Source organism: Rhinolophus ferrumequinum, chromosome 7, assembly GCF_004115265.2.
Source record: "Rhinolophus ferrumequinum isolate MPI-CBG mRhiFer1 chromosome 7, mRhiFer1_v1.p, whole genome shotgun sequence".
Taxonomy (NCBI): Eukaryota; Metazoa; Chordata; class Mammalia; order Chiroptera; family Rhinolophidae; genus Rhinolophus; species Rhinolophus ferrumequinum.
Genome location: NC_046290.1, coordinates 19845301 through 19854871, shown reverse-complemented (window position 1 = coordinate 19854871; position 9571 = coordinate 19845301). Strand labels below are relative to the sequence as shown.

The window sequence follows — 9571 nt, the reverse complement described above, 5'->3', positions numbered from 1 at the left end:
AAGCATTTCTGCTCTTGTCCTGTCAACCAGTAACACTGAAAGTATGACTGCCATTAGATTGCCAAAAAAACAACTTCAGCCTAACTGTTCTTTCTCTAGAGATATGAAAAAAGGAGACATTTCAGATATATCAGTTTCCATAGTACATTCCTATTTTCAAGTCTATATAGACACAAATGTCACAAGTCTTGTGATTCCACCCCATTTCACTGGGCTGTGGTTTGGTATGTTGAACAAATTTCGATTTGTTATGTTTCCACTAAACTTTTTGACAAGAAATTCCATTTTGAATGAAATGGATATCAATTAAATTTCATTGCAGAAACATACAGTTAAGTATCCTTACTTGCTGTATTTTTCTTTACTCATGTATTTATTAATGTTGAATATATTGCATTAAAGACACATTCATAGAATGTTTTAATCCAATCTGTCTTTGCAATGGTTGGAATGAGAAACTCAGGTTTCTGAGTTAAATTGGTGGTTCAGCTATTTAGTGTCAGATATTTAGCAGTATCTCCATAAAACCACTTATTCCCTTTGAGAAAACAAAAAAAAATCAGAGATTGAAATACAGAAATATTTATATCCAGATACCTCATAGACCCTACTATCTTAACTTTATTAAAATAAAGTCTAAGACACCACATTATGCTATATTTGGATCGTTAGAGTATCAATATTATGTTTGGACTAGTATACAGTTTGTACTTCAAAAAATATATCTCTTTTGGTTTATAATCTTAAAAGCAGAAGAATGTCATTGATTCTTCATTATCTTCAATTAAATACTTTACTAAGGTCTGCAAAAGTTTCAACCACATTCAACTTGAATAGGTTATCTACAGTAATACTTGACAATGGATTTACTTTTCCAGCTCTAGCTTTAACAGAATTGCATTGTTTCTGTGAAATATTTTGCATAGAATAAAAGAAATCTTTGAGTTTCTAAAAAGCAATGGAGTACAATATATTCTTCATCATTCATCTCAATGTCATTGTATTGCCCATCTACAGATCCTCAGAAATAGTAGGGGGAATAATAAAATCATAGTTGCCATGGTGAGGTATATAAATTTGTAATGTAAGAGAAACTGGTGCCAATGACAGCAATTTGAGAGAAAAATGCAGCAAATTTTTTCAGGCATGTAACTGTGAGAGGGATGGGAGTCCAGGATATGGAAATAGTGAATACACCTGTGTTGAAAGATGAACAGAGGAAGATAATCAGGTGTTGAAGTCTCTCTGGTCCTAGAAAAGACTTGATGATAAAGCAAGTGTTCAGTAAATTAAGGTAGTGTGCTAAGAAGTGAGACTGAAAGGGAGAGATGATATCTAAAATGAACAAGGAAGTTAAACTGACGTTAAAGCATGTTAAAGGCAGATGCAGAGGCCGTGGACTGGAGGAGAATTCAAGGAGAAGAATGGAGTAATTCACGATAAGCGTTTTCATGTAGTCGCACGATTGCTCGGGTGCTGAAAGCTAAAAGGCGAAGTAAAGATGGATTTTGGATTTTTCATCTCTGTTAGTTTCAGTCCTAATCTCTCTGCTTTTAAAATAGCCTTGTCAGAGCTGCCCGAGGAACATTATATGTGCTAATAACTTTTGAAAACTATAGCATGCCAATAAATAAATAATTCATATTTTGTTTTGGTCTCTACTATCCTCTCTTTTCTTTTCTCATTTCTCCTATTATCTCCTGTCCTCTCTTCTCTCCTGCTTTCCCCTCCCTTTCTCTTGCCTTTTTTTTCTTTTTTCTTTTTTTTTTCTTTTTTTACATCTCTCTGTCTCGCCTTCCTTTCTTCTTCCAACCAATACATAAACAACTATGATGAGTATACTAGCTCAGACATTAGTTTTCCTGCTGGTAGTACATCCCTGTCCATCTTGCTTTAACGATATATCTTGCATAATATCATCAACTTTAATTTCCTAGAACAAAATCCTGGTCTTCCAAATTCATTTCCCAAAATGCATTATAAAATAGCTTCTTATTACCTATTGAAATATTTCTAAATTTTGGACTTGCAGGAGCCTCAATACTTTACCCTAGATTGGTATTTCAGACTATCATTTCTACTCTCTTGCATTTGCTGTATTTTAATCAAATAAATATTTTATTATTCTTCAAACTTGCCTTATGCCAGTGTTTCTAAAACTTTTCCTCAAAGTTCTGCTAATGGCAAAATTAAGCAAGTGCATATTCTAATTTTCCTGAAGAGAATGAGAGATCTATTAGAAGACTTGTGTAGCTTACATTATGCTCCCATATACTATATTCATTTTTAATGTAAGAAATTATATTTGTTGGTACCAGAAAAAGGCTAAAAAACTATGTTTCCCGTTGGTTACGAGAGATGTAAGATTGTGAAAGATGTTCTTTCCCTAAACTTTTCAACTTTTGAAGAATAAGACCATTAAAAAAAGTTGATTTTCTTTGACTGATATGACACACAGATTGCTTACATTCTTTACTTTTGTCACAATATTTTGAGAACCATAATTCATTTAAATCTGTGATTATTTCTGGTGGGTTTTTTGTTGTTGTTGTTGTTTGTTTGTTTGTTTTTTATTGTTTCACAAATTGATTCCGGATTATCACACGTGCACAAAGTTCAGAAGCCTGTCAAAGATATGGTATCATGAAAAGCAATCAGACTACTAATGGTAGGAATCTCAATGAGTGAGCCTTCCTGGTGGAAGGTCCAAATACTTGTCACATGGCAGGATGATGAAACCTCTGTCAGTTTTCCTCATTCTTTTAGAGAAATATCTGTCAAATAATATTTAATTGCAAACATATAGCTGATGATGGTCTCTTTTTAACCACCAGTGCTATAACTTTCATCATATTTAATTAAACAAAGTGTCTCAAATGACCACTAGTAACTATGATCTATTTTTTCTGCCAACTCATAGTTTTCATTTTAATGATTTGGATGGTTCGCTAAAAACATTAAAAATTTTGTTGACTCATAGTGTTTTATACTGAAAATAACTTCTAATTAAGTTGAGTTTTTGAGCTATACAATCATATATCATCTATGGATTAACTCATCTTATATCCTGATTATTAATTTCAGCATAACCAGCCCAACATTTCATAACTTTAAATAAAAATTTACTATTGTCTGTCACAGTTCTGTGGATTGACTAAACTCAGCTAAGTAGTTCTCATTTAAGATTTTCATATACTGTGTTTCCCGGAAAATAACACCTAGCTGGACCATCAGCTCTAATGCGTCTTTTGGAGCAAAAATTAATATAAGACCCAGTATTATATTGTATTGTATTATATGATATTATATTATATTATATCATATTATATTATAAGACCTGGTCTTATATTATATTAAAATAAGACCAGGTCTTATTTTAATATAATATAAGACCAGGTCTTACATTAATTTTTCCTTCAAAAGATGCAGTAGAGCTGATGGTCCAGCTAGGTCTTATTTTCAGGGAAACATGGTAATTGCCATCAGGTAGTAGCTTTGGACATCTAGGCTCTCCACTGAACTTGAATGTCCAAGGTGGCAGACTTGCATGGCTGGGAGTAGATGCTGACTGTTGACTCATACCTGAGTTAGGTCTGGCAACTGACATGTCTACTAATGACGTTTCCATTTGGCTTGAGTCTCTCACAATATGGTGTCTGAGTTCTCAAAGAGTATCCCCAAATCAGTATTCCAGAAGGCCCAGGTAAAAGCATAGCCTTGAAAGTAAAACAACCTCATTTCTACTGTATTCTATTGCTAGTAGCAGTCTCAGGGTCTACTCAGACTCAAGGGTATGGTGAACTACATTCTTCTTGTTCAGGGAATGACAGAATCATATTGCAGAATAACGTGCATAATAGGAGATTCTGTTGAAGTTCTCATTGCAAAACTCAATCTGAAGCAGTCTTCTCCCGATCATAACAATTCACATGTTTCCTACATGCAAAATATATTCCCTCTTTCCTCTAAAATATACTATTACATCATCAATTCAAGTCCAGGAATCAGCTAAATGTCCAGGATCTCACCATCTTAGTTAGGTTGAGGAGCAGAAGAGACTCCTTAGGATCAAATCTGCTAGTCTACATTTCCTCTCATCTGAACACCTTTGAGCTAAAGGCAAAGTATCTGTCTCTCCTATATTCAACAGGTGTTGATGAGGCTGGCGTTTAGATACTCATATTAGAAAACAGTAAAAAGGGAATGTCCATAGAAGTCACTAGTACAATACAGTTCTGAAAGTCATTCAGCTGCATGCACCAGTTCCTTCATTAGGGCCCGGTCCTTCCCCTTTGAAGTGGCTTTCTATGCTTTTCATTTTGCCTTCTGACCCTTGGTTCTGACTGTCATATTTTTCTTTTTTAATCAAAAATGACCTGTGTTTTTTAGAGAGTACGTTTCCTAGTCCATTTCCTGTGTATAGAAGTTTGGAGTCTAAGAAGCTTCTTTCATTTGGAGCCACCTTTGTCATTTTTATTACAGCATGACAATGTTCTCTTTTAAGAGAATTTTACAATTCTCTTAAAGACAATGCTTCTTTTTTATGTGTGAGTGTGGTTATTATCGAGATTTACTCCATTGGACAAGAGACACACCCGCAAATTTCTTTGAGACAGGCCTTTTCTGTCATGGACTAAGAGTCAGGGTGATGTGGGATGACTTTAGGATTCTTAAAAGACTTTTGGTTTATCAGAGGAAGTCTAAAAGACATGCCCTTATGAAACTTTGATATCTTTTCATCTAGTTCAGGAGTAGCAAACTATGGCCCCCATAGGCCAAATTTGGCCTATGACCTGTTTATTTTTGTTTATTTTTTTATTTTTAGTTTTTTTTTGTAGAGAAAGTTTTTTGGAACACAGCCATATTATGCATGTATTTCTATGGCAGCTTTCTCTCTGCAATGTCAGAATGAGTGATGCTGCATAGATCATATGACTGATAGAATCTAAAATATTTATTATCTCGTGTTTTAAAAAATGTTTACTGACACTGGTCTAGTTGAGGTGGCTTACAAGGCACTACTTAAATCTTTATGATGTCTTAACAAAAGAGGTTACAGTCACCCCGTGATAAGAAAGTTACTCTAAAGTTTTGTTTTGTAGGCAACATCCTGGATTTTATTTTTGCCCTTATGTTATTTACTGTTTTAAAAGGTTTTTTGCTGGATTTAAAGACAGTGAAAAAAAATCACGATTTTCTAGCCTAAAAAGTCCTGGCTTTTTTATATTTTGGCTAAATTTTGCTTTAAGTCAAACTTTTCAAACCTTTCTAATCTCTCTATATTCCTTCTTATCATACACAGTTAAAATTCTGCTTGGAAATATCCTTAGATCTAAAAGATCTAAAGTAAATTTTCTATTCTCCATGTAACTGTAGACCATTATTCTGCTAAATTTCTGCTGCACATGTCATCTTCATTCCAGTTTCTTAGAAGAATTTTCTCAGCATCCTTCCTATTCTCACTAATAGTCTTCTTAAGAACTTTCTGGTATATAGCTATATAAATGTCACAAAGCTGCAGTCCTACCTCATGAATTCATCTAAAATTAGTACCTGTTTTTAGAGTACATTTGAAAAATAAATTCATCTTGCCCCAATTTTTTGTCTTCTTGAGACAATATCAGAAATCCATACTTATCAAAAATATTGATTTCACATAGATTTTTAAATACAAGTTTAATATATATGAGGTTTTGTATCCTTTCTCTATTGTTCTGATCTTTATTGTGTGTTCTAAAATTATTTCTTAGATATTCATTCTTGATTTGTATCAACTTTTTAAAGATAATTCTTTGAATTGATTTTTCAAATCTGATGTATGGAGGAGCTAATTCAACTATTTCAGCCTTTAGGTTTATTAGTTCCCTTTTCCTATATATACTGGCTTACTTTTATTGTTTTCCTTGGTATCCTAATTTAAATTCTTTCTTTATTTATTTATTTCGATTTTTTTCCCCACTAAAATGTAGCTGCTTTTATCTTATTCTAGTGCTTCATTCAGCATCATGGCAATACATTTTAAGCATTGCTTAATAATACCGTGTTTCCCCAAAAGTAAGACCTAGCTGGACAATCTGCTCTAATGTATCCTTTGGAGCAAAAATTAATATAAGACCCGGTCTTATATTACATAATATAAAATGTTATAGTAAAATAAGACCAAGTCTTATATTAATTTTTGCTCCAAAAGATGCATTAGAGCTGATTGTCTGACTAGGTCTTATTTTCGGGGAAATAAGTTATTTCATGTTATTACCATGAAAATAACATGTAATTTTCTCTCAATGAAAATTATTTTTAAAAAGTCAGCAATGAAAATGGTAGACATTAAAATTTTAAAATTACACATTTGATTACTCATTATGATAGAGTACGTAGTTAAGATTAAGCCTACACTTGTGAACTAAGCATGATTTAAAAGAACTTTATTGAATTGATGATTTGTATTTGTAATCAAAAGTTTGAAAATTATAAGCAATGCAATGTAAAATGATGTATTGTTTTTTTAAAAACTTTATGTGCTAGCCTTTTTACTTATGAGAACTCATATCTCTGTTTCTACATTTATAAATTATAAACTCTTTGCATGCATTAGAAGTGTTAGTATGATCTATATTTATATGTGTACAACATGATTTCACACTAATGTAGTTTTCAATTGTACTCACATTATTTGTGTTCTTTAAGCATGGTACTTGATCAGACAAAGTTCTGTTGAAGTCCACATATACGATAAAGCCTGTTAAAAGCACAAAACTTCAATGTTTTCCAAAATTGCTGTCTTCCACTCTGACCTCTTGCCTAAATGCCACTTCCACGAATGTATGCTGCCTGTTTTGTATGTGACTGCGATTGTTCTCAAACCTATGGATATAACATGGAGTAGGGAAAAATACACAACAATCAGATAAAATTCCTCTCTCTGTGTTATTGTGAAAGGAGCCAGCAAGTAAATGCATAAATCTCTAATATTTTGCCAAGGCCTAAGCTATGGGAAAAAAAAAATGAAGCAGGGAGAATGCTATGCTTCCAGGAATGGTAGAAAACATTTTTCTAACCGACTCTCCTGCTGAGATTAACTAGAAAAGCAGAAAAATTTATTTAAAAAAAATCTACGATGTGTGTTCAAACAATATGGTGAATGTTTAAATTAAAAAAAATATTACAGTAAGAGGCACTCCCCCTCAAAATACTCCCTCTTATTTCAAACACACTTATCCCATCGTTCTTACCACTATCTAAAGTAGCTCTGGAAGTCCTCTTTCGTGTCTTTTTTTTTTTTTTTCCAACTGAAGTTTATTGGGGTGACAATTGTTAGTAAAGTTACATAGGTTTCAGGTATACAATTCTGTAATACATCATCTATATATCACATTGTGTGTTCACCACATATATACCTAAAAGATTTGAAAACATTCACTGTAAAGATATATGTGCTCCGATGTTCATTGCAGCTTTGTTTATGGTGGCCAAGACATGGAAACAACCAAAGTGTCCTTCGATAGATGATTGGATAAAGAAGATGTGGTGCATATACACAATAGTGAGTGTCTTTAGTTGCCTAGTTGTGGCTGCTTTGATGTCCTGAATGAATTCAAAATGGTTACCTTTCATCGTCATTTTGACTTTGGCGAAGAGCTAGAAGTTGCATGGTTCCAGATGCAGTGAATAAGGTAGATGAGGACACACTGTAATGTTTCTATTTGACAGAAATTGCTGTAATGTACCATAAGCAAAGTATGGATCTTTCCGTTATCACAAAATACAGTGAATGCTGCTGCTGAGTGCCATCCAATGGAAAGACAGGGACCTTCAATACAGGAAGCAGTGCATCGAACCTTAGTTATAGTGTGTGACAAGTTTCAACTTGTTCGGTGCAGTCAGTTGGGTGTGAGCTATGGTTGAGAGAAGGTATGTTTTAAAGTATGCTGTAAATCATCCTCCATCATGACAATGCTCCATGTCACACATTGTTTCTGGTATATGGAAATTGCTGTCAATAAAAACATTACGGTGTGACCTCATCTACCTTATTCACCTGATATGGCACCATGCGACTTCTGGCTCTTACCAAAAGTCAAAGTGATTCAGGACACTGAGGCAGCCATGACAGCGAAACTAAAGACACTCAGGAAAGGTGACTTCCAGAATTGCTTCAGATAGCGGCAAGAACTATGGGATAAGTGTGTTCAAAGTGACAGGGAGTATTTTGAGAGGGATTAATGGCAATATGTTTTTTACTGTAATAATTTTATTTAAATATTCACCATATTGATTGATCATATTTCCTATGTGAGCTCTTATGTTCTCATGTTAATGGTGAACACTGGCTGCTGAGTGGAACACAGATAACCGCTGCTGCAACTTCCCCCTTTCTGCTCATCGCAAATGCTCTAGCTTGCCAGTGCAATCATGATGCCTCCCAGTCACTTGCAGACTCTCTGGCCCTGGGGAATCAACAAGTTCCACAACACATACATCCAGCAGACCAAGGCCCTCTCCTTGGAGCACACGACCTACCTGTACCCTCTTACCAATTACATTTTTGGTACAAAAGGGCTCCTTGAAAGCCTTGAGAAGGATAGCTCTATTGCAGTCGTATTTCAGCATCTGTGAGAGGGATTTGATAAAATTGGAATGAGGAAGACTGTTGAAGGTGTTTTGATGGTACGTGAGCATCGGTTACCCCACGTGCTACTGTTATAGTGAGGAACAACTTTCTTCAAATTACTTGGTGGTGAACTTAACCACAGAGAAGATGAAGCTGGAGGATTAAAGTGCTTACTGACACATACTGTGTTGTCAAAATGGAGTCCTGCAAGACTGAGTCATTGACGACTACACTGATAACTGGTGGAGACCAAAATTTGGACCTCACTATCCCTATATTCTTGTACATATTACAAAGCCTAAGAAACTTAAGAAGTTGTTTTAGATTCAACTTCAAGAGAAAGCTTTTTTTTCAGTCCCTAAAAATTATAAGCTGGTAGCTACACAGTTGTTTAAATTGCATGACAGTGTACCAGGATATGGACCCATAATTTCTAATGTCCCTCAGCTTTTGAGCAGGTTCAGCAGTTTTATATACAACTGAATCACTGCATAGTGGAGAAGTAAAAAAAAAACAAAACAAAAAAACAAAAAAAACAGCAATCTCTGTGAGCACAGCTCTACACAGTGTAGACTAAACATGGTCGAAAAGTTTTTTTGGTTTTATCTCTTGCCCAATCCCTAAATGGCCACTTGCTTCCTACTGTTTTAATGGTAAAGTTAATGTGAAGAAGTAGACAGTGGTGTAAACAAATATGATAATGTTTAATTTGCTTTTGTTTCTACTCATATGTTTTTGTACAATATTAAAGAAAATGGACTTCAAAAAAATATCTATGAGGTCAGACAATTAAGTTCGCGAACTTATTGCAACGATGTTGCTAAACTTTTTTGATATTAGAGGGATTATTTATTATGAATTTGTACCAACTGGGTAAGCAGTTAACCAAGTTTACTATATGGAAGTGCTGAAAAGGCTGCATGAAAAAGTTAGATGAAAAGGACCTGAACTTTTCCCCAA

At 34.3% G+C, this 9571-nt stretch overlaps 1 pseudogene; it reads left to right on the top strand.

Moving 5' to 3' along the window:
• The first annotated feature begins 8412 nt into the window (after positions 1 to 8412).
• Positions 8413 to 9094, top strand: LOC117025292 (cleavage and polyadenylation specificity factor subunit 5-like; annotated as a pseudogene).
• The last annotated feature ends 477 nt before the right edge of the window (positions 9095 to 9571 follow it).